Genomic DNA, 25998 nt, shown 5'->3' with positions numbered 1-25998 from the left:
GGCGGGAAGGGAAACAAAAGCATGCTCAGTGTTTGGTGCTCCCAGGCGGCCCCTCACAGCCCCTCTGGAGCTGAGCGTGGCTGGGGTAAGCCTGGAAGGTGGTGGGAGAGAGATGGGAACCAGGACAGGGCCCTGGGGAGCTCGGAAGCTCCATAGAGGCTGGCAAAAAACAAACAAACAAACAAACAAACCAAAAAAAACCCTTTCCCTTCCAAGGAAACAGAGGGAGCATGGCCTGAAAGGTGGGAGGAAATCAAGAGCCCTCAGTGTCCACAGCACAGGGCTCCCTGGGGGCACAGAGGGAGTGAGGAGTGAAGTGGGCTGGCCACCTTTTTCAACAAGCAGGTGGGGGCATCTTGCCGAGCTGCAACAGGGGACTTGGGGCCAGGGTCCTTGACTGTAGAGGGTGTGTTGCGGGGGAAGGAAGAGAAATGGCCAGGGCCTACTGTTCCCTTCTCAGTTGTCTGTGGATGGAAGGAGAGAGAGGACAGGAGGAAGAAAGGAACCTCACTTCTCAGGTGGGAGGGAGGGAGCAAATCCACCTGTTAAGAGGACCCAGGAAGAGGGGAGAGGACAGCCATTGCCAGGACAACGATACTGACCGTGAGGATGGGGACGAGCCAGGGGACATGGGGGAAAGCCTGTGGGGAAAGAATCGTGAAGAATGGGAGGCAGAGTAGAGGTGGGAGTAGTGATGGGGAGGGGCGGCCAGAATTCTGGCTCTGAAATGGGGAATGGCTCTGGTCAGAGGATGAAGAGTTTGGTCCTCGCTTGGAGAGTCTGTGGCGCTGGTGGGGTCGCCAAGTGAGCCAAGGTGGGGCTTGAGCAGAAGAGCCTGGGTTGGGGGTACTGAGGTGAGGCAGCATCTTGTGGAAGGGAAAGGACAAGTCCAGGAAAACTAGGAGGGAGAGAAGTAACAGGAGGGGCGCAGCTGTGCGAGCATCCATACTGGGAAACCAGGAGGGGGAAAGGTCTGGAGAAGTGGCGCGTGCACACACACACACACACGGTGATGCTCAGAGTGACTTAAGGTCTTGGGGCACCCCTGTCACCCATCTTGTCGTGCAGTGTGTGATAACTGGTCTATCCTCCGCCCCGACTCATCTCCTGCAGGACACAGGCTGGGGTTTAGGGGCCTTTGTCCTCAGTGGAAACCCAGTGGGTGCTTGGGACAAGCTTGTTGGGTAGATGGATGGATGGATGGAAGGATAAGTAGGGGGAGGGATGGGGGGATGGATGGTCCAGGCTCACAAAGCTGATAACGGGGCTGTGGCAGAGGCCCCTCAGAGGGAGAGTTGAAGTCCCAGGTGGTGGTGATGCTGAGCACTAAGGAGAGCCGGGAAGAAACACACATGGGGCTGGGGAGGGGACGTGCTGGGTTTGAGGGTGGGGGCCCAGCATCCATGGCAGGAGGGGCAGAGAATGAGTAGAGTCTGGGTGGCAGAGGGACACAGGAGTGTCTGTGCAAAGGACTCTGACTGCATCCAGGGAGCGGGTGAAATGGGAGAAGGATCCAGGCCAGGGACCTGGGGGCACCACGACAGAAGATGTGTGAAGCAGGAGGAGGCAGGGAAGGAAGACGGCCAGGACAGACAGACCCTAGTACGCAGCTCAACAAATACGTTTCGGATAAACGGACAGGCAGATGGATGAAGAGTCACGGAGAATGACAGAGACGGTGGAACCCGATGGTGACCCCTCCTCAGAGAGGGAAGCACGACCCAAACCTGTGGACCCGTGTGTGCGCATGTGCACAGGGGAAGGCGTGGAGAAGGCAGAAAGCGGTACAAGCTTGAGAAAACGAGATGGAGCTGAGGGGGCGAGCTGTGCGTGCACACACACGCACACACACACACGCACGCACCCCACAGGAATGACACACAGACTCAGAGCAAAACTGCCTAACGCTCCTCGGGAGAGTGGGAAAGAGCACGGCGGCTGGGAGGACGTGAGGATGGAGGAAGAAGCGCACGGGCGCCCAGGAGCTAGGGCCGCGCCCATCAGGAAATCAGTGTCGCAATCAAATGAGGAGCGTCTGAGGAGCTGTCCTCTCTCGGGGGCCTTTCCCAGGTTTGGAAGTTTCCTGAAGGGACCTTTACGGATACCCATTCAGAGTGGGGAACAGGCAACACACACCTACCCACGAGCACTCAGGAGCTAGGGCCACGTCCAAACAGCAGTGGGGAAGATGAGACAGAAAAGGAGGGAGGGAGGCAGGGAAGGAGAGAGAGAGCTCTCTGAGCCACACCCCGCCCCCCCCCCCAGCCAAGGCAGGGCGCCAAGAACCTGGAGCAGGGGGAGCCAGAAAGAGATGCGCGCGTGTTCAGTACAGCCTGATCTAGAACGACAAAGTAGAAACTACCAGAATGTCCCTCCTTGAAGGAAGGGTGAGGTAAATTCCAGGGCAGCCCTTCTCTGAAGCCCTGTGCGGCCAAGGACAAGAACTGACTGTGATATGTGTGCTAAGAGGGAAAACAGGGCCCTCAGAGAGCTGTTGAGCGTAAGCGCTCACTGGAGAATAATATTCACAGTATGAAGCCATTTCTTTTAAAAACAAGGACAACAGTGTACTGAATACTGTTCACCCAACCATACTCTGCACTTTTTAGAGGAATATTTGTGCTTCCATTTCCAATTGCTCATTGACTTCTGTGTATTGATTTTGTACTTTGTGACCTTGTAAACTCACTTAATCGTTTCAGGAGCTTTTTTGAAGATTCTTCAGAAGTCTCTATGTAAACAATAATGTCCTCGGCTAATAGAGATGGTTTTCTTTCTTCCTCTCCAGTCCGTATGTTCTTTTACTTCTTTTTCCTACCCTATTGCACTGGCTAGGACTTCCAGTATGATGCTGAATGGGAGTGGTGAAAGCAATATCCTTGGCTTATTCTCGATCTTGGGGGGAAAGCAGTCTTTCACCACTGAGTATGATGTTAGCTGCTCTTTAGGATTGTGTGTGTGTGATTAATTTTTTCCCCACTCATTTGATAACTCTGGTTTCCACCTGGGAAAAGAATTGGGGATCAGGATGTAGGATGAGGGGGACAGTGGAAGAGACTTCAGTTTCATAGGTAATGTTTTAATCTTCCAAGAAGACAATGTATTTGTGTATCACTGGTGAGACTGAAAAGTAATTTTTATTTAAAAAACAGAGAGAAGGGTAGCAGAAAGGGGAGAAAGGGACCACTCGTGAAGAACAAGGAAGAAGAGGAAATCCACCGTCCATCTGTCTGTTCACCCCTTCTCCCCACCCAGCCCCAAATATCCCCTAGCCTCCCCACTCGCATCCCATGCTGACATCCAGAGAAGAAATCAGATGCAGGGTTCAGTATGGTGTGGAGCAAGGCACCCAAACCAAGGCATGCCCAGCTGTTCCTGGGGGAGAGCTCCTGCAAAATGATGGGAATGTGATGGGACATAGGGAGAAGAGCCATCTGGAGCTTCATCAAAAAATGAAGATGGGTTTAGAAGGGGAAGGGAAAGAGGCCACTGTAGCCTTGTTGACAATGAGGAGGAGCCTGAGGGACATCCATGGGGCTCTCTGTATTGGGATAAGTAAGGGAAAAGAGACTGTGGATCTAACAAACAGGAGGTTGGTGGAGGGCTTTGCCCAAGCATCATGGTGGGTACAGAGGAAGTGGGGGCATCCAAGCTCAACCCAAGATTTAAGCTCCCCGACTCTTCTGAAGATGGAAGAAGAGAGTGGACAAGAGTGAGACAGGGAAAGATGGAGTGTTTCTCCACAAGTTAGAAGTGACCCAGCGGAGAGGAGCCTGGAAAGAAGGGAGAGGACAGCCATGGCCAGGGCAACCATGTTGGCCATGAAGATAGGGAGTAACAAGGGGAAAGACTGGAGAGAGATGTTGGAGGAAGAATCAGCCAAAAAAAATGGAGTTAAATTAGAGATGGAAGGCAAGGGAAAAGAGAAGAAGGTGATGTCTGGATTTCTGGTCTTGGAGATGAGGAGTGGCACAAAGGATGAGGCTGGGGATGATGAGGAGTTGAATCCTATTTTGGTAAGTCTATGATATTGCTGGGGCATCTGGGTGGGGCTGAGGAAGGGTCAGTGGATATAGGTGAGGGAGCTTTTGCATGGAGGGGGTCTCTGGAGACTTGGGCATGGACAGCATGGTGCAGGAGAAGTCATGGAAAGAGAAGAGCAGACTGCAGCCCTGGGGAGCACCAAGTCCAGAGATCTGGAAGGAAGAAGACGGTCTGAAAAAGTGGCCAAAGCAAATAAGACAGATATCACACACACACCCCAAATATACACAGTGTAGTGACCACGTGACATAAATTCTTGGAACACCCCCTATCACACATCTAATCCAACGATAATTGGTCTGTCTTCTCCCTGGACTCTGAGCTCCTGTAGGATGTGGTTTTGGGAACTTTGTCCTCAGCAGAGATCCAGTGGATGCTCAGGGCAAGTTTGTTGAGTGGGTGGATAGATGGATGGGTAAGTAGGTGGATGGATGGATGGATGGATGGATGGATGCAGTGGTCCAGGCTTCAGTTTTCTGGGCCCAGGCTGAGACAGGGGCTGATAAGATAGTGGGGGGGGGGGTGCTGAGCAGCTTTTGGAGAAAGATTCTACAGGAAGGAGAACAGATGGGCTGTGGGCGGCAGGAGAGTGAGGACTCAGATGACTCGGGGCTCCTGGCTGCGGACCCAGGCAGGCAATGACAGCACTAATGAGAACAGGGAGAGAAACCTATTAGAGGTGAGGAAATGATGTGGTGAGCTTGTCATATGCTGGGTTTGAAGTACCAAGGCCAGCCGGGGATTGGCTTTGAGTTTTCAACTTAGGAACAAAAAGGGAGTGTGGCCTGCAGGGCTGTCAGCACCAAGGGCAGGATGAGCATGTGCAAAAGGGGAGTGGGGTCCAGTGCACACACTGGGGGCCCCAGGGTGTGAAGGCAGGTGGAGGGAGAGGAGAGAAGGAGACAGGCAGTGGACAGCAGACAGCCGCGCACTCACACAAAACACATACACCACGGACTGGCCCAGGTCTTGGCATGAAGCATGTGTTTAATAAACCTCTTGTGGATGAATCAACAAATAAATGGACAAAGTGTGAATGACAGTGAGCCAGAGACTGAGAACCACCTCAGCCTAAGCCCCAGAGGGAAAGATGTGAGAGACTGACAGATGTTCACACACACACACATAAAGTGAGAGTGTCCAAAGAAAGAGCATAACTCCACAAGCCACAGAATGAGAGAGAGAGAGAAAGAGAGAGAAAGCTGAGAGGGACCGTCAGCCAGCGTGAGTGCATGCGCACACACACACAGCGCAAATACTCACGGACTCAGAGTGAAAATTCAACAAGGCTCCTCCGCAGAAATAAAGGAAACGTGGCTTTGCCCAAAGGCAGTGAAGAAGGGAGAAATGGACCTTCACACAGACGACAGGGACACAAAAACAGGCACACTGCACAAACACTCATATTCTCACTCACTGGAACAGAATCTGGCACTTGTCAGATAATGGATGGAGAGATGGATGGATGGATAGGTAGGTGGATGGATGGATGGGTGGATGGATGGTTAGATGGATGGTGTAATCTAGAGATGAGAACAAAACCTGATAAAGGGCCCAGAATATGACATTCACAACACATACACTATCTAACATAGCATCTACCACAAGGTATTTAAATATGAAATAACTTCATAAAGTAATAAATTAACAAAGGAATGAATGAATGAATGAAGCAAATCAAAAATTTGATCAAAACCCATTAAGCGAGAGAGACAGAAATATAACCCATGGTGAGACAGCCACAGACGCACACATGCAGCTGTGGGTATGAATTCACATTCACACACACACACACACAAAATGATCCACTCCCAAGGGGAGGACCACATCTGTGAAGGTTCAGAGGGAGAACTCAGAAGCTAGGAAAGAATGAAGAAAGCACAGTAGAGAAAGGCAGGGAGGCAGAGGGCTGGAACGGAGGGTGCAGAGATGAGAGCGGTCAAGGAACAGACTTCACAGGACTTGGTCTCCAAACAGATTCATGCATATCAGCCATGAGTATTTACAAAACAACTACTACGAGCCAGACACTGTTGGCTGAGAAAATTACAGCAGAGAACAGAACAGACTCAGTCCCTGCTCTCCCAGAATGGACCTTCCAGTATAGAAGGCAGAAAGAAGGCCATGTAAGTAAGTTAAGGAGATCATTTCTGATACTGATAAGAACTAGAAGGAGCATAAAGCAGGGTGGTGAGATGGAGCCCTGGGGGAGTGGAGGGGTACTTCAGAAGGATGATTAGGTAAAGCCTCCTTGGAGTGGTGAATCTGAGCTGAGAACTGAGGGGTAGGGAAGAAAGAGGCACCCTTGTGAATTTCTGGGAGAAGGGGGTCCCAGGATGAAAGAGCTGCAAAGCTAAAGTCCTGAGACAGGAATGAGCTTGGCATGTTGGAGGGCTAGCAGGGGGCCAGTGGGGCTGGAACTGAGTGAGTAATAAGGAGAGGTGGCAGGAGGGGTAGCCGGGGATGTGGTCAGAGCCACACACGTCAGACTTTGCAGGGGGTGGCCCAAAGCTTAAGTTTTATGCTCAACACAGTGGGAAACTACTGGAGGGTTTTAAGCAGGTGGTGGTCTGTAATATTGAATCTGTAAGATCCTTCTGGTTGTGGATGGAGAATGAATTGAACACAGGAGGACAAGCAGGGATCCTGGGGAGAAGGCTGGGCTGTTGTCCCAGAGAAGCCACGGGGGCTTGAGTTAGGATGGAGCAGTAGAGTGAAGAAAGCAGAATGGATTTGGGATCTTTGGGAAGTTTGGTCAGTGAGACTTAGCAGTGTATTAAGCATGGATAGGTATGAGTGATGAAGGCAACTTGGGACTCCAGGATGACTTTTAGGGAGTTAGGGTGGTGTCATTTACTGATATAGGGAGGGAGCAGATTTGTGGGGGAGATAGAACAATTTCAGCTTTGAACACAGCAAGTTTGAAAGGTCTCTTGGGCATCCAAGTAGAAAAGTTGAATGGGCAGTACAGTCTGGAGTTCAGGGGGAGCGAAAGATGGCAAGTCATCAGAAATAGAGAGTATGTCCAACAATTGAACCAAATGAGTTCCCCTAAGGAGCGTGTGTAGATGAAGAAGAGAAGGGAGCCACTTGGATATTGGGGGAAATGGGAGGATCCAGCTGAAGAGCCAAGAAGGAAAATCAGAAAAATGTCATGTCAAGAAAAGTGAATGCTCCAAAACTGAGGAAGCGCTTGACCCCATGCAACATTGCTGCTGGGACAAGGAAGATGGCAAGTGAGAACTGACCATTGGATCTGACAAGACAAGAGCACCGGTGACCTTGACAAGAGCAGTGTCAGTAGCAAGGTGGGGATGAAAGGTTAATTAGTGGGGGTCAAAGAAAGAATGGTTGGAGGCTGACTTCCAAGGTCTTGTTGAGATCAAAGCCATGAAATGAGAAAATGAGATAGGATGACAGCAGATGATGGCTGGGGACTGGGATGGCTTGAAATTGGGATTTCAGATCAGAGCTGTTATTGGGTGACAAGGTCAAAGATGTGATCATGGCTGAGGTCAAGTGGAGGACAAGATTGTTAGCACTTAGCAGGTCAAGACCATGGTGTCAGCTGCACGAACCAGTGGGTGTGAAGTCAGCAAGGATGGCCACAGGACTAGGAATAGAGAGAGGACAGAGCCACAGTGAGATATTGGCAAATGACCAACCAATGAGAAGTACTGGGAGAGTGAGCAAAGCAGAGTCAAGAATAATGCGAGGGTACCACCCTCCATAGTAGGGTACATAGTAGCCTTATTGACCAACCCAGGGACCCCAGCAGGAGAAGCATGTGTTGGGGAAGATGCTGAGTCTACTATGGGACACGTGGCAGGTGCCAAGGGACACCCAGGTGGAAGCATCTAGGAAATGGCTGACCATACAGATCTGGGGCTCAAAATCATGATTAGGCAGGAGAAACTCAAAGGTCATCAGTACTTGAGTGGTCATTGAAACAGAGGGCAGGGAAACAGGTGGAGGGAGAAATGAAGACGTCTGGGGACACAGGCCTGGGGATGAGGGGCAGTGGCATGTTGGAAGTGGGGCCCTTGTCTTAGGTTTAGGTGGTGGTTGTGCCAGTTACTGAAGTGAGAGCGGTGGGGCAGGGGCCAAGCTTGGTGGATGCAAGTCCAAGGGTCATTGGGAACATGTTCAAGTTGAGTTGCCCATAGACTTCCGCATGGAAATGTCCAGAGAGCAGCTGGGCACAGGAGTCTGGTATCCAGGCCCTAACTGGGAGTCATCTCTATAAGGCTGGTGTTCTAGTCTCGGGACTGAATGAAGCAAGATTCCCAAGGAAGTGAGGAGAGACAGAGACAGAGAGATATCCAGAGACAGCCGTGAGCTCAACAACATGTCATCCACACTTACAAGGGGTTCTCCAGCTTTTCTCCAGCAGCCAGGCATGGAAGCACAGGAGGAAAGATGGGGCTGGGTGTCCTAGAAGCTGAGAACACCATCAAAATGCTGCTGAGAGTTCCAGGAAAATGTACATGTCTCTTAAACCCTCGGCTTGGAGACCACTCGGATGTCCTTGGGTGGGGGTGCTGATGGCAGCAGGTGGAAGGAATGAGCTAATGGGGGCAATTCTTTCCCTAAGCTTTTCTGAGAAGGGAGAAGGGAGTAGTTGGGGGAGAGATAGAGTCAAGGGAGGAATCTTCTGAGATGGGAGAGATCTGCATGCCGGCTGGAAGGATCCAACATTTTTCGAAGGGTAGCCATCCTTCCAAAATGTTAACAAGCACTGCCTTACAGACAAAGCAGCGCGAGGACGCAGCGGGGACTGAGAGGAGGTCCAGGAAGAGAAGAATGGTGCGCCCGCTGGGTCATTCATTCATTCATTCAGAAAATCTCTAATAACAACTACCCATTTAATCTTTAATAGCAGCTCCGGATTGTGAGCCTGGCGCTGCCGCAACAGCTTTTCAAAATTCGTCTAATCCTCGAGACACCCCATGAGGAACGTGACACGAGCGGCTTTGTTTACAGACCAGGGGACTTGGGAAGGTGACAGGTGTTTGAGCAAGAAGTAGAGGGGTGGGCGCAGAGGTGGGGAGCCAGGAAGGGCCCCAGAGGGAGAGTCAGCAGGAAGCAGAGACAGATGGCTGTGGGCGGCAGGAGCTGAAGGAGTCAGAGTCGACTCCGGGCTCCTGGCTGCAGCCGGTGGGCACTAATGAGAACAGGAGAAAAACAGGTTTGGGGGCTACAGAGACAAAGTGGGGGGGCAGTTAGATGCATCTGTGGAAAGGCTTAGCTGGTGCTGGCATGTGTCTCCATCCTCGTGGACTGCAGGGAGAGCCTCGGGGGGTCCAGCACAGCGGGCCGGGGATGTACTGCCCAAAGAGAGGGTACCGAGTGAGGGCACGAGGTGCTCAGGGCAAGACAGGAGCTGCAGAAAGGAGAAAGACCCTGGGACCCTTTACACTTTGAGAGAAAAATGCTTAACACATATCATTTTACGTCACTTAGAGGATGTCTCTGGAACCAGACAGCCTGGACAAATCCCACCTCCACTGCTTACTTGCTGCGTAAACTGGAACAAGTCACTTGACTTCTCTGAGACTCGGTTTCCCTGTCTGTAAAATGGGGATAATAACATCATTTTCTAAGGATCAAATGAAAAGCACAGATAAGGGACATAGGATAGTTTCTGGCGTGCAGTAAGTACTACATAAAATTAGGTGTTGTCGGGGCGCCTGGGTGGCTCAGTTGGTTAAGCGTCTGCCTTCGGCTCAGGTCATGATCCCAGGGTCCTGGGATCCAGTCCCCCTGTTCTCAGCTTCGAAGGGAGTCTGCTTCTCCCTCTGCCCCTCCCCCGACTCATTCTCTCAATCTCACTAACTCTCCCAAATAAATAAATAAAATCTTTTTTTTTTTTAAAGATTTTTATTTATTTATTTGACAGAGAGAGAGACAGCGAGAGAGGGAACACAAGCAAGGGGAGTGTGAGAGGGAGAAGCAGGCTTCCCGCGGAGCGAGGAGCCCGATGCGGGGCTCGATCCCAGGACCCTGGGATCATGACCTGAGCCGAAGGCAGACGCTTAACGACTGAGCCACCCAGGCGCCCCTAAATAAAATCTTTTTAAAAAAATTTTTAAAAAATTAGGCGTCGTCGTTGTTATAGGCTGTCTTACTCTACCCTTGAGCACCTGTAGCCTTTAGGGAGACAGACATACAAAAAGAGAACAGAGATGTGACTGGAGATTTGGGGTTTTTTTTGTTTTTTTGTTTTAAGATTTTATTTACTGGGGTGTCTGGGTGGCTCAGTCGTTAAGCGTCTGCCTTCGGCTCAGGTCATGATCCCAGGGTCCTGGGATCGAGCCCCACATCGGGCTCCCTGCTCCGTGGGAAGCCTGCTTCTCCCTCTCACACTCCCCTTGCTTGTGTTCCCTCTCTTGCTGTGTCTTTCTCTGTCAAATAAATTTTAAAAAAAGATTTTATTTATTTATTTGAGAGAGAGAGAGAGCACAAGCAAGGGGGAGGGGAGAAGGGGAGGGGTGGAGGGGGAAGTAGAGGGAGAAGCAGACTCCCCACTGCGCAGGAAGCCTGATTTGGGGCTAGATTCTGCATTATTCCAGCTACTCTCCAGCATCCCCCAAGTGCCTGGCCTGTGCCAGGGGGTGAGGCCAAAGCTCCAGGGAGGGACTGTGCACCCGGCTGGACCCTGTGTCACTCCCAGTCTGATGGGGGAGGCAGACATGGTAGAGATACAGTTGACCCTTGAACCATACAGGGATTAGGGGCTCTGACCCCTGCACACTTGAAAATTGGGTATAACTTTTGACTCCCCCCCACATTTAACTACTAATGGCTTACTTTTGACCAGAATCCTTACCAATAACATAAACATCAATTAACACAAATTTTGAAGTTCTAGCTATTATATATTGAATTCTTGCAATCAAGTAAGAAAATCATAAGGACGAGACAATAATATTTACAGTACTGCACTGTATTTATCCAAAAAAAATCTGCATGTATGTGGACCATGCAGTTCAAATCCGAGTTATTCAAGGGTCAGCTGTAGATTGGTAGGAAAGAATAAGGTAGCAGTAGGGATGGGGATGGGCCAGGGGCTCACAGGAGCCCCCAGGCAGGATGCCCACGTGGGGCTGACAGGAGGGGCCCCATGAGGGAGCAGAAGGAGGGAGCCAGGTAAACGGGATGGGGAGGGGAGGAAATTTGCATCCCATGCCAGGGGACAGCCATAGGCAAAGCCTTCAAGGTGGGCACCCTGTGCTGCTGAAGTCTGCTTGTGTCCCCAGCCTTCCCTCCCCCATCTCTGCGGCCCACAGGCCTCCATGGTTTCTCTTACCCACTCATTCCCTGAATATCTATCTATTTGACACCTTGGACGAGCCCCACCTGGGTGGACCCCCCTCTTTCCCTCTCCCCAACTGTTGCCCAGCCCCTCCCACCCCCTTCACCATCCTTCCTGCTCACTTGCTGCCAGAAGGCATGTCACCAAACTCCACCACTGTGACAGGATCACTCCCTTGCTCCACAACCTTCACTAGCTCCCTATGGCACACAGGGCAAAACCCAGAATTCCTCCTGGCTGCTCTCACCTCTGGGACCAGAGTGGGCTGGACCATCTCTGGGTCCCTAGGCCCCAGCTCACGTTTGACTGAATGATGGACTGTCTGTCTCTATTTGGGGTCTGGTGCACCACCCCCACAGACTTACCACAAACACACACACTCCTCTCTGTTTCTGTCTTCTGTGTGTGTGTCTCGCTCACTCACTCTCTCCCCCATCTCCCTATCTCCCTGTCTCTGTCACTGACACCACTCCCTGACTCTCTCATCTCTTTGTGTGTCCCTCTGTCTCTCTGTCTTTAGATCTCTACATCTCTGGTTATGTCTCTCTGTTTCTCCCTGGATCACTGATACCCTTTGGTTCTCTCCTTCTCTTCCTCTGTCTTCCTTTCTGTCTCTTTGTCCCTCCTTCCGTCTGCCTCTATCTCTCTGTGTATGTCTCTCTGTCTCTGTGGTTTGGGATTGCACAGGCCCAATGCCCTCGGCAGGGCAGGCTCCTTGCCAGCCGCAGTCTGGCTCCTGGGCTGCCTGCTGAGGGTCTTGCTCCCACCCACTCCCCAACTTTTGTTTTGCCTTCCTCACGGCCTTCTCTGGGGTTGAATTCAATGTCCCTCCAGTCCCGAGGGCCAGTCCTGCTCTGTGTCTGCTGTGCGCATGCCCACATGTGCATTCACACCACTGCCCATCTGTCCGTCTGTCTGTCTGCCTTGGTCAGCCCCTCTCTCCAAGTCGTTCTGAGTCACTCATTCAAATGCCAGCCAGAGAGCCCCGGCTACGTCATGGATCAGGCCCCCCGGGCCCTGAGGAGAGGGACAGTGTCGTGAACAACCACGTGCCCCCTGAGCACGTGCCCACGGAGCGCTGGCCACACGTCAGGCCCTCGTCTAAGCCCCCGTTTGCGTTCTTCAGTCCTCCTCCTGCCTCTCAGACTTGAGGAAACTGAGGCATCAGGGGCAAGGCCCCAGCAGGAAGCAGTGAGCTCCCAGCCGCCAGGCTCTCAGCCCCTGCCAGATGCCCCCGCGTAAAGGAGGAGCCTCAGAGACTGGGAGCCCCGCCTCTGCCCCCTGCTCCCAGCGCTCCCCAGTCCCCCGGGGACGGACGTCATCCAAGTCACCGCAGGCTAGTGGAGGGGGCCTCCGAAAGTCCGAAAGTCCAGGCTGTGCCAAGGCCAAGGCTGGGCCAGGGGAGGGGGTGGGGGCGGGGGAGGCACTTCAGGGAGGGGTCCTGGGGACAGAATTGGCCGGAAGCCGTGACAGCCAAGAGCAGGTGTTGGAAGGCAAGAGGCAAGTAGGGGCCCCCCGCTGGGTGCTGACAGCATGTGACTGGTACAGGCCTGGGGAGACCCCAGAAGGCTGCTCGGAGGGGAGCGGTGGGGTGTCTGAAGCAGGGACTGGGGAGGGAGCTGGGGCAGAGCCCGCCCTGGGACTCCTGGAAACTTCAGCAGCTGTGCACACATGCATGTGCTCGCCCAGGCCCAGCGCCCGAGCCTGGAGCTGGGAAAGAAGTTGTGTGTGGAAGGGAGGGGAGCGGGGGGAGGAGAGAGGAAGAGAGGCATGTGAACGGGCCCTGTGACAGGCAGAGAGAAGAGGGGCGGGCAGCTCGGTGGCAGCCAGAACTAGAACGCGGGTTCGGAGCGCTTGCTGCCGGCCCGGCTCGGAGCTAAGCATTCTTTACATGAGCCATCACATGTGACCCTCAAAACTCTTATTATCCCCATTCTGCTGGCGAGGACACTCGGGCTCCGAGGAGGGTCACTAGTCTGAGGACCACAGTAAGATGGGAACCAGGTGTCAGGCACCAAAGTCCAGAGGCTTCTCTACTGTGTTCCCCGAGAGACAGAGACAGAGCAGGAATGGAGAGGAGAGCCCTAGAGGCAGGTGGACCTGGACGGAGACAGCTTTGTTCTCAGAAGGAAGCAGCCTGGGCCTTGGGGAGAGGCTGGGAGGGTCCAACTGCCCCACTCCTGCTCCCAGGAGCCATGTCCCACTTCCCAGCCCTTACAAGGGGGAACAAGAGGCAGGCCCTCCATGCCCAGGCCCCCGCCCCTCTGCCACCCTCATCTTGCAGGCTGCACAAGGAGACCTTCCAGAAATACTGCCCAGTTTCCAGCTTCCACTCTCTGGAGGAAGCTGTGCCCTCCACCTGCATTATCCTACCCTGCTCCCCAACCCCAACCTCTACCTCTTCTTCATTCTTAGGGAACTGGAGAACAAAGAGACAGGCAGGAAAAGGAACAGAAGGACACAGGCAGGCCCCCAGCACAGTGGGTCCTGCATCTGGAGGGAAGCGGCAGGACAGAGACAACGAAGGAAGGGGAGGGGACATGGGGTCACTCTGTCTCTCCCCCACCCCATTTCTTTCTGCTCACTTTCTCTGTCTAGCTCCTTCCCTCTCTCTCTCCTTCTCTCTCTCTCCTTCTCTTTCACACACACACACACACACACACACACACCTGATAAAGCCCGAGAGAAAAATAGGGAGGAAGAGAGAAGGTAGGAGACTGTCAGACAGACAGACCTTCCCAGACAAAGACATTCCAACCGTTCTGCTGGGCTGACAAAGACACATGGGGGTGTCCCGTGTGGGAGCCCCCAAATGCTTTTGAAGGAACGCATGAGTGAGAATACGATGAAATAGAGTGCAGAGAAAGACACACACGGACAGAAAAGGTTCCCAGGCACAAGGAAGAGATTGTAAAAAAGACCCTCAAAATTAGTAGTGGTTTCTTTCTCTCTGGGAGGCGGGATTACAGGGGATTTTTATTTTATACTCTCCTGTGCATTCTTTTTGGTATTTTCCACCTTTCCTGCAGTGAACACGTATTACTTCTGAAACCGAAGGAAAACAATAAATGTCATTTCTAAAAGAAAGAAAATGTCCACAGACTGGGGACAAGGGCTGTCAGGGCTGCAGAGGCAGCGAGGGGTGGGGGAGGGGAGTGAGTGAATACGCACGCTCACACACGCTCATGTGCCCACACCGAGGCTCTTGCACACTCACACACACCTACACAGGTACACGTACTCCCACACACAGACACACACACAATCTATTCTTTCCACTCAGGAGCAGCCAGAGTGAAATTCCAGAAATCTCCAAGGAAGGAAAAGGGTAGAGAAGATAAGAAAGAATAGGCAGACAGGGAAGACTGGAGATGGACGAACAGACACACGCAGATCTAGCCCAGGGCATGACTCAGCCTGGATGCTCACAATGGGTGTCCAACACCCTCATTAGTCTTACGGTGGCTGTGGTTATAACTTTAATGGGTTTTTCTCATTACAAAGGTGATCATGCAATTTGTGTTCCTGGCAGACAACTTTTTTTTAATGATGTTCTGCTTTTTTGAATGAGCAAAAGAACTTATGAATGAGAGTGACCAACAGAGACGGAGGGAGAGCAAAATGTGAGGAAGCCAGAGAGGAAGCAGGCAAGGCAAGAGCCGTGTGGAGGGAGGCACACGCGTGTGTGTGCACACGCACATACACGCACATGCACACACGGGATGGGGCAGGCGGAAGATGGCAATTCAAAAAAGCTGCAGAGAGAGGGAAGCGGCAAGCAGACAGACAGGCAGATGGGCGTCCAGGAAGCCAGTCACGTGCACACACACTCCCAACATGCACCCCTGGGAGCTCACAGAGTGGGGGCAAAATTCAGTGAGACCTGGGCAATGGGAAGGGGCACGCTCTCCCATAGACACACACTCCCCGGTCTGCAGAATGGGTTTTATGAATGAATGAGGATGAATGTGGATGGAATCCCCAGGGCAGGGCAGAGGGACAGGCTGCGAGAGGCCCAGAGACAGGGCAGGGAGTGAGAGCGGCAGGCCGGAACGGAGACAGAGAGGAGGGGCAGTGGAGGCTGTGCGAGGGACATGCACACATACGGGGCGAGGGGTCCAGGGTACAACCCTAAACCGGGTCCACTCCCCAGTGTGCTCCCAGGAGCCCCTCCTCCCGGGAAATGGGACTTCTATTGTTTCTCCAGTGCGTCTCTGTATTTTCTACACTTTCTATCATGAAGATGGATGCCTTACCTTTAAGATCAAGAAAAAACATGTGCCTTGAAAGAAAGAGAAAAGAAAGAAAAATCGTACCGAGAGTAAATGGAGATGAAGCTAGAGAGAGGGAGCAGGGGGAGGTGAGCAGGTGTGTGTGTGCATGCACACACACACACACCCTGAAACTGTGGGGAGATAGGAGGAAGGGGAGCAGGGAGGCAGTGGGGAAGACGGACAAGTGGGCAGACTGAGGCTCTGAGCCCCAAACCCCCAGACACGCCCACGCTCGCACAGGGAGAACTCACTCCTGGAGGAGGTTGGCGGTGCATTTATGATTGCCTACTGTGTGCAGGCTCCCAGGATTAGATTGGTCCCCTCAGCCCACTGCAATCCTGAGTGGTGCATCTGGGCTGGTCCAGGGACCCGGGCAGGGGAGGGGTCTCCCAGAAAAGGGTCCCAGGGCCTAAGAACTCAAAGCAGGGCTCTGGGGGTGGAAGAGAAGTTTGCCAAACAGAGGAGGAAGAAGGCGTGGGGCAAAGGTGGGCCAGCTGGCCAAGCAGAGGGCAAAGCCTGAGCACAAGGAGTACAAGAGTGATGAAAGAGAGAGAGTGTGGGAGGAGGCTGCCGGGACAGGCAGGGCCTGGAAGTTGGCTTTGTTCCTTGCACAGGGTTTAAGATCTGGAGGTGGGGGCTGTTTCTGGTCCCTGATGGCGACAGAAACAGGGAGACCACAGGCAGCCCAGGGAGAGATGGGGTGTCCTGATGGCGGGGGGAGAGGAGTTGGCTGAGAGCTGCTTAGGGGACAGCATCTGCATGAAGGTTTCCTGTGGGTGTGGGGAGCGAGGGGGAATGATGAGGGTCCCCAACTTGGAAGCCCTGGAGACCAGGTCTCAGAAGGAGAGGTGAGTTTAGGTTCATGGCAAATATGAGGGTGTGAGGAGGGGTGAGGCAATAGCTGGGGGGCTACAGGTGGGAAGCCAAGACTCCCAGGCAGTGTCCCCTGGGAGCCCCAGCAGGTTGGGGGCAGGCAGGGGGGGTAGGAAGAGGCCCAGATGGGAAAGCACACTCATGGCAGGCACGTGCGTGCACACACACACACACACGCACATGCATGTGTGCCAGAGACCAGGAGGAAGGGGAGAAGACAGAGCCTGAGGGGGGGAGGGAGGGAGACACGTGGCGTGAGACAGAGCCAGACATGGGCACATCTGGAAAAATCAGGGAGGAAGGAGAGGGAGGCCCAGAGAAGGAGAAAGAGGGAGAGAGCAGGGGAGCAGAGAGACAGAGAGACAGAGCGGCGCAGTGTGGAGAGAGGGAGCGAGGGATAGAGTTAGTGTTGGGGAAGAGGGAAGGACAGACCCCGAGGGTCAGACACAGAGCTGGGGAGTCCCACACACAAGACCTCGGCGCCGGGGCACGCAGGGCTGCCTTAGAGACAGAGGGAGGGCAGAGGGAGGGGAAGAGACACTCCCTCTCCCTCCCTGCCTGCCCCCTCACTGCTCACCCCCCCACACACGCATGCACGCACACACGCACTCACACACGCACGCACTCACACACACACGCACTCACACGGGCACGCACGCACTCACACACACACACACACTCACACACGCACGCACTCACACACGCAGCGCAGCCCAGCACACCAGGGGTGTTGACTGAACAGAGGGATGAAAGCCAGTGACTCACAGACCGAGCACAAAAGCAAGAAGCCCGCAGAGAGAGGCCATGCAGGGGGCTCTTTCTCACACCCTCTCTCATTCTGGGGGGAGGGGTGTGTGCGTGTGTGTGTGACTCCCGGGGCTAGAGCAGGTGTGGTGGGACAGTCGGATGCACAGACAGACGGACCAAGAGCAAAGGACAGTGTGCGTGCAGCACAATGAGACACAGACACACGCGGGAAAGCGTCTGATGCTCAAAAGTCAGCTCGTGCTTCAGAGAAGGAGGTGTGACAGACAACCAGATGGACAGAAGCCACCCTCACACAGGGTGAGAGTAAACTGGGGCCTCAGGCTCACAGAGCAAGCGGGGAAGACAAGGGAGAAGAGGGGCTAAGGGGCCAGGCCGCACGGGCCCCTCCATCGTCCCTTCTTTTCCTCACCCACGAGTCCCTCCCGCACCTGCCTGCCGGGAGCGCCATCCTGGGCCTGGGTGACCCGGAGCCTGGACCAGCACGCAGTGGGGCAGGAGCTCTTCTGGAAGCCCCTTCCTTCCAGAAACCACGGGCCAGCCCAGGGTAGCCCAGATTATCCCAGGAACATGAGGGCCAGAGAAAGGAGAGTCCGGCCTTTGACAGGGGGCCCTTTGAGACTCAAAAGCCATTGCAGATAAATCGTACCATTCATTATTATTCAGCCATACAAAAAGGAATGAGGTCTTCATACATGCTACAATGTGGGTGAACCTCAAAACACTTACTCTAAGTGAAAGAAGCCAGACTTGAAAGGTCACATTTCCTATGACTCCTTTTACATGAAATATCCAGAATAGATAATCCACAGACCAGAAAGCAGGTCCATGGTTGCCAGGGACAGGAAGGGGGAGGAGAAACAGGGAGTAACTGCTTAACGGGTATGGGATTTTATTTGGGGGCAATAAAAAAAGGTTTTGGAACTAGACAAAGGTTGCATAACATAGTGGATGCACTAAATGCCGCTAAGCTGTTCACTAAAATGGTTAATTTTGTTATATGAATTCCACCTCGATAAAAAATGTGTTTCATTTTTTAAAAAGTAGGAGTTCACTAAGCAGACACTCGGGGAAGGGATTTCTGGTTGGAAGGACCAGCACATACAAAGGTGTAGAGGCTTGAAGGCAGGTGAGGAGGGAGGTATGGCTGAATGGGGGGAGGGACTTGGAAGCAGGCGACTGCATAGGAGGGGGGGTGGGCTTGACCATTTCTTGGAGGTGGGAGTGTATGATCCATGCTGCCTTGCCAGGAGAATGGGGGAAGACCTGAGACAGGGAGACTGTGAGGCGGCAGGTGTCTGAGCCACCAAGTGCAAGCTGCAGTTAGCCAAGGTGGGGGGCAGGCAGACTGGGAAGGCCAGGCTGGAACTAGCAGATGGGGTGAACAGGAAGAGGCACTTTCTTGCATTCTGGCCAGACAGGGCTTAGAAATTAGATTGTTCACTCAGTCATCAAACATGAGTGCCTTCTGCAGGCAGGACAGTGTTCTAGGAGCTGGAGACCCAGCACCGAACAGACAGGCTCTCCCTGCCCTCCTGAGGCACACAGCGCACTAGCATGAAAGACTGAAGATAAGCCAATATGTCAGTATATAGGCTGACGGCCAGCAGCGGTAAGGGCTCCGAAGACAAATACAGCAGGGTAGGGGTCGGAGAGCCATGGGGGATGCTGTTTTAGACCAAGTGGTCTGGGAAGGCCTCTCTGAAGAGGAAACTTTGGAGCAGAGAACTGAAAGGCGTAAGCAAGCATACAGATCTCAAGAAAGAGCCCTCCAGGCTGCAGGGACAGCAAGTGCAAAGGCCCTGAGGTGGGAGCAGTGTGTTACATTTAGGGAAAGACAAGAGCAGGGAGGCTAGAGCGGTCGGAGGTGAGGAGGGACCGCCGAAGGGGAGCCAAAAGGCCTTCCCATAGGTCGAGGTGAGTGCTTTTGATTTGGTTCTACAGAAACATGCCCCTTGAGGGAGGTGGACCCTAGTGAGGACAGGGGGCAGAAAGGATAAGAGCAGTCATGTCAGGCCCCCCAGCCCCAGCCTACCGCAGGAGGTGAGGGTAGGGAACTTCAGACAGATGCCCGCACACAGATGCAGGCCTGCCACACGAAGGAAGAGGAAGAAAGCTCCGGAAAGGCTCAGACAGAGGGCGGGAGGGAGCGAGGGGAGCTGAGCAGCGAGGCAAGACCCCCACACAGCCAGGGGCTCCAGGATGACGCGCGAGGGGACAGCGGTGGCCGCCGTGGCAGCCGGGGCTCGGCACGAGGTGTGACGCACGCCTCCTGCTTGCGGGCTTGCAAGGCGGCCAGACAGAGACGGTGACGTACAACCCCGACAAAGCCCCCAGGAGAGAGAGCGGGGACGCAGAGAAGGAAGCGGGGGGGGGGGGTTGGGGGGGAGAGTCGTGAGGCAGATAGTCAGGCAGCGGGATCTGTGGTTAACTGGACAGACAGGAAGCCCGTGGCATCTCCAAAGCCCCCAAAGAGAGAAGGACACATGGACAAAATCACCCAGACAGACCCCTACACTCGGGGACACACAACCAGAGACACAAGGAGACGCGGCCAGGAGGGACACTCCCTGATGTCTAGACAGACACCCCCGCACGCTCATCCCTGCACACGGACGGGCCTGGCCGACACGCACGCACACGCACGCATGCACACACACACACACGCACACACACCCAGAGACAGGAAGAGCAGCGCCTCACGTACACACTGGTGCACAGGGACGCATGCACAGGCAGACCTCAAAATGCCTGACACGGACCGAGACGTACAGACCCTCACTCCGAGACGGACGGAAAGACACTCTCTGACATCGGACACAGATGCGCGGGAAGTTGGTAGAATTGAGAAGATGAAGATGAGGAAGAGTAACAGAGGCCGCGGGCCGCACCCCAGGCCACCCGGCTCTGGGTCCCCCTTCCACCTAGAGTACCAGGCCACATGGAGGCCTTGACCCTGAGGCCTGCCCCACCGTGGTGCTCAGTCACTGTTTGTTGACTGAACACACGACCGAATTTGCCAGCTGTCTGAAGGTCACTCTGGGAGGCCAAGTGCAGGCCAGAACACTCCCACAGGTGGCGGGGGACAGGACAGCCAGTGAGGACACTGGAGCATAGCCCCGGGGAGGGGACAGAGCCCAAGCGAAGGCGAGGTGCTGGAATGGAGAGGAAGGAATGGGTCGAGGCCTGTTTGGGGAACCATGTGAATAGGAAGGGGGCAAGGAGGGGAAAGGGGAGCAAAGACAAGCCCAGGGGTGCACCTGGGTGCTGAGTGGGCAGTGGTGCCTATGGAAAGTCCGAGAGGCAGGTATATAGGGAGATCTGCTCCCTGGGGGTGGTCCTCACAAAAGGAGAGGTGAGGCCCAGAGTGAGTGAGGTCAACAGGCTCGGGTGGGAAGGGAAAAGAGCGCAAGACACAGAGGAAGAGCCATTTGGGAGGTAGGGGGAGAGTCCAGAGACACAGAGTCACGGAGGTCTGCAGACGCAGACCCCGGGTTTGCTGGCAGGTGGGAGAGGTCGTGGTGGGAGCCGTTTGGGGGGGTTGAGCACAAAATGCAGCTGCACAGGGAGAGAGAGGGAGGTGCTGACACGAAGACAGCCCTGGGACAGGAAGGGGAGGAGAAGGATGGGGCCTGGAGGAGGGGGTTCTGCCCTGGGAGAGATGGACCTGGTGCGTGGACAGGTCAGGGGCTTAGCTCCAAGATCCCAGCTAGAGACCCGATAGCAACGGGTCAACTGTGGGCAAAGAGAGTTTGCAAAGGGGGTAGGGGAGATGGGAGGGGCGGGGGGGGCGAGGCCAGAGCTGGGGTGGACACACACACTAGCTCAGTGACAGCCAGCTCTCACCCACCCCTCGGAGACAGCGAGGGAAGGAAGGAGGAGAGAGAGAGAGAAATAGAGCCAGACTCACCTGGAAAAATCTAGATGGAGCCCCCAGGAGCGGGAGAGGCGAGGCAGAGGTGGGGGAAGCAGTGAGTGAGGGGGAGGCAGTGGGTGAGCGGGGACACACACACACACACACACACACACTCCTGCAGTGACGCACAGAATGGAAGCAGAATTCAATAATGGCTTAGAGGCGAAGCAGGGGGAGCGGGAGAGAGGGAGGGCATTAGACACACAGCCCCGTCTTAGGAGGTACTAACAATTGTTGAAGGAAGGAACAAAGATGAGGAACTCCCAGAAGGGAAGCAACAACTAGGAAAGTTCTCAGACAGACAGACAGAATGTCACACGCATGCACAGTGAGAACCAACCCCCGCCCCCCGTGAGAGTAAACAGTGACAGAATATCGGTTCGGGAGGGGGGCGGTCATGGGAGAAGGGGGCTGCTGGGCGCTGGGCAGTCTGGGTCTTGCTCAGGAAGGTGGATCCACAGGTGTAGACACATGTAAAATTCACTGAGGTTTTCCACTTAAGGTTTGTGCATTTTATGGTATGTAAGTTATTTTATTTATTTTTACTGAGAGAAAGGATAAGAGAGGGAAGGAAAGAGGTATGTGTCAGACAGGGAGAGAGGAATGAAAACACACACACACACCAATACCCAGGTAAGGACAAAGTCTGATGAAAAGGGACATAAAAAGGTAATGTGACCAAGAAACACTGACGTTCAGACCCTCACATGGAAAGGGAGAGAGACTCCAGGAGAGACCTGAATGAGGAGGGGGTCCCACAGGGCAGGAAAGAAATCACCAACACCGGCCCCCTGCGCTGGAGGCACTCGCGGCTGGGGGCTCCTGGAGCAAGTGTCCACGACCGTGGAATGGCCCGGCCAGGGTGACCTGTTCTGGGCGGTGACAGACATGTGGGGCAAGGGGCGGGGATGGTGCTGAGTCTGGGATGGGCCTCAAGGGGTGCAGGGGCAGGGGCGGGGAGGGGAGGTGGTGAGGGGCCCAGGAGCTCACACAGAAGGGCAGGGGGGAGATGGAGGCTGGTGTGGGGGTCCAGATGGCCCAGTAGTGTGCAGGGGAAGACAACAGGGGGCCCAGGAGTGGGGGTTAGGAAAAGGGCCTAGAACTAACTCTCAGACACACAGACAAATGGATGGATACACAGACAGATCACCGTATGCTTATCCGCAGAGTGAAAGCAAATGCCGGACAGTCTCAGAGATGGATGTGGAAGGAGAAAGAGTCTGGGGAAGTGGGAGAGAGACAGATACCAGTATGTCTCGAAAAATCCAGATGGAGCCAGAGGGGGGATGGGGAGCAGAGAGCAAGAGGGTGAGAGGAGATCTGTCTCTCTCTCTCTCTCTCTCTCTCTCTCTCTCTCTCACACACACACACACACACACACACACACACACGGCTGGGCAGGAGCAGCTGTCTCATGAGGAGTGTCCTAGGAAGAGCCGAGGAGGAAGACCCCCCCGTGGATGGCACTGACCCTCCAAGTGTTGAAGGGCGGCGGCAGCTGCCCACCCTGGAAACCCAACAAGCCTGCAGAGGCGGGGGGGGGAGGGGGCGGGCCCAGGGACCCCCCCAGAGGGCCACACAGACACGAGCGAGTGCAAGCCTGCGAGCCTCCAAGCAAGTGTTGGGGGCTGAGTAAATGAGTGCGGGCAGAATGTTGTGGAACACAGACACACACACATGCACACACACAGACACACACACACACACACGACCGTGCAGTCACATCTGGGTGGGAAGACCTACCTACTGCTGGGGAACACATGGAGTCACGCTAAAGCTCAGAGGCAGAGACAGACAGACAAAGAAAGACAGGCGAACAAAGAGAGAAAGGGAGAAAGACAGTGGGGGGGGGGGGGAGGTGACAGACGGACACAAATGCAAGCAGGACACCGAAGTCCAACGGCCCTGAGAGAGGGGTTTGGAAAGAGGAAGCCGAGGTGGAGACCGAATGAAGGAGGATGAAGAGAAAGACCAACTGAGGAAGAGGGAGATGCACCGAGCCCCGCGGGCGGCCTCTTCAGAAAGGCTGGAGCTCGGATTTTAAATGCGGATGAATGAAAGAAATGTCTGAATGCGTGTGTGGTACACATGGCCGTGCTGGGCTCAGGCAACAGTGGGCGAGTCAGGAGGGGCGTGGGCCACACCCAGCAGCGCTCACACGCACCACACACACGCACGCACCACACACACACACACCACACACCCAGCACCCCTCACACGCACCACACACACGCACACACAGCACCCCTCACACACACCACAAACACACACACACCACACACACCCAGCACCGCTCACACACACCACGCACATGCACACACCACACACACACACCACACACACACACCACACACACACACCCAGCACCCCACACACGCACACACCACACACATACACGACACACACACACCCAGCACCCCTCACACGCACCACACACACGCACACACCACACACATACACCACACACACACACCCAGCACCCCTCACACGCACCACACACACGCACACACCACACACACACACCCAGCACCCCTCACACACACCACACACACACACCCAGCACCCCTCACACGCACCACACACACGCACACACCACACACACACACCCAGCACCCCTCACACGCACCACACACACGCACACACCACACACACACACCCAGCACCCCTCACACACACCACACACACACACCCAGCACCCCTCACACGCACCACACACACGCACACACCACACACACACACCCAGCACCCCTCACACGCACCACACACACGCACACACCACACACATACACCACACACACACACCCAGCACCCCTCACACGCACCACACACACGCACACACCACACACACGCACACAGCACCCCTCACACACACCACAAACACACACACCACACACACACCACACACACCCAGCACCGCTCACACGCACCACGCACATGCACACACCACACACACCACACACACACCCAGCACCGCTCACACGCACTACACACACACACAGCACCCCTCACACACACACACACACCACACACACACCCAGCACCGCTCACACACACCACATACACACACCACACACACACACCCAGCACCGCTCACACGCACCACACACACACACCACACACACATACCACCCCTCACACACACCACACACACACCACACCACACCCCTCACACACACCACACACACACACACCACATATCACCCCTCGCACAACACCCATCACACACACCACACCACACCCCTCACACACACCACACACACACACACCACCCTTCATACACACCACCCCTCACACACACCACACACACACCACTACCCTTCACACACACACCACACATATTACCCTTCACACAACACCCGTCACACACACCACACCCCACCCCTCACACACACCACACACACACACACCCAGCACCCCCACACACACCACACACACACACAGCACCCCTCACACACACCACACACACACCACCCCTCACACATACCACACACACACACCACACACACACCACACACACAGCACCCCTCACACACACCACACACATACAACCACACACACACACAGCACCTCACACACACCACACACACACACACAGCACCCCTCACACACCCCACACACACCACCCTACACACACACCACACATATCACCCCTCACACAACACCCATCACACACACCACACCCCACCCCTCACACACACCACACACACACACCACGCCTCACACACACCACACACACACACACCACCCTTCACACACCACCCCTCACACAACACCCGTCACACACACTACATACCATCCCTCACACACACAACACACACACACATACCACCCCTCACACGCACCACACACACACACCACACCACACCCTTCACACACACTACACACACACACCACACATATTACCCCTCACACACCACCCCTCACACACACCACACACACACACACCACACACACCCCACCCCTCACACATGGCACACATGTAGCACACACACTAGACTACATACATGCCACACAAATGTCACACACGCCCCACACGCTGCACACTTGCCGCATACACACCATCCACATACCACACGTGCGTGCACACAGACAAATGTAGGAAACTCAGAGAAAAGACAAGACTCAGATAAACCCCAGAGAGAAAAGGGAAGGAGAGAAATGGGAAATGAACACAGAAAAGCAGGAGACTTCCATGCACCTCCCCTGCCCTCTCCCATGTCCGTCTGGAAGTCTGTCTGTCTCCCTGTCGGCCTTTCTCACACACCGTCACAGCCCCAGGAGAGAGACGTCATGACCCGATGGCCATCCCACCCTGGCTCTGCCAGCTCGCACCCCCCGGCCTTTGTCCCCTGCCTCACCCGTTGCTCCTCGTCCTCAGGCCTCGCTCGGCTCTGCCTCCTTGGGGAGCCCCCGGCCCTCTGTTCACGCTCCGGACCCCATCCCTACACTCCCGGGACCATCCGTTCTGCTCGTCTGTCCCAGACAGGAAGTGCCATGTCCAGCATGCTTCCCGGCGAGGAGGGCAGAAGGCCGGAGGGACAGACAGCAGGGCCACATGTTTGTTGGGGGAATAAATGAATTAACAGGGGGACCCCGGAGAAAGGGACAAAGCTGCTAGGGCAAGAGAGAGCTGGACAGAGAGAGACAGAGACAGTTGGGGAGAGGGGGACGCACTCACCCTGAGGTCAAGGGCAAACCACAGAGGGCAGAATGAAGAAGGAAGAGCCGAGAAGGCAGAAGGCAAAGAGGACACACGGCCTGCCGGGAGCAGCATTTACCCAGGCCAGTCACAGAGGAGATGCTCAGTAAAT

At 54.6% G+C, this 25998-nt stretch overlaps 1 long non-coding RNA gene across 1 annotated transcript in view; it reads right to left on the bottom strand.

Annotated features, from left to right (window-relative positions):
- LOC118541756 (uncharacterized) overlaps nt 1-25629 on the bottom strand; it is a 40078-nt gene extending 14449 nt beyond the window's left edge. The window contains exons 1-2 of the long non-coding RNA XR_004920239.2: nt 25546-25629; nt 9499-9614 (exon numbers count right to left, since the gene is read on the bottom strand). This is a non-coding gene — a long non-coding RNA (uncharacterized LOC118541756). The remainder of the gene's footprint in view (nt 1-9498; nt 9615-25545) is intronic.
- Between the last annotated feature and the right edge of the window lie 369 nt (nt 25630-25998).

Source organism: Halichoerus grypus, chromosome 10 (assembly GCF_964656455.1).
Source record: "Halichoerus grypus chromosome 10, mHalGry1.hap1.1, whole genome shotgun sequence".
Classification (NCBI taxonomy): Eukaryota; Metazoa; Chordata; class Mammalia; order Carnivora; family Phocidae; genus Halichoerus; species Halichoerus grypus.
The sequence above is the reverse complement of the archived record's forward strand: the minus strand, read 5'-3'. Positions and strand labels throughout refer to the sequence as shown.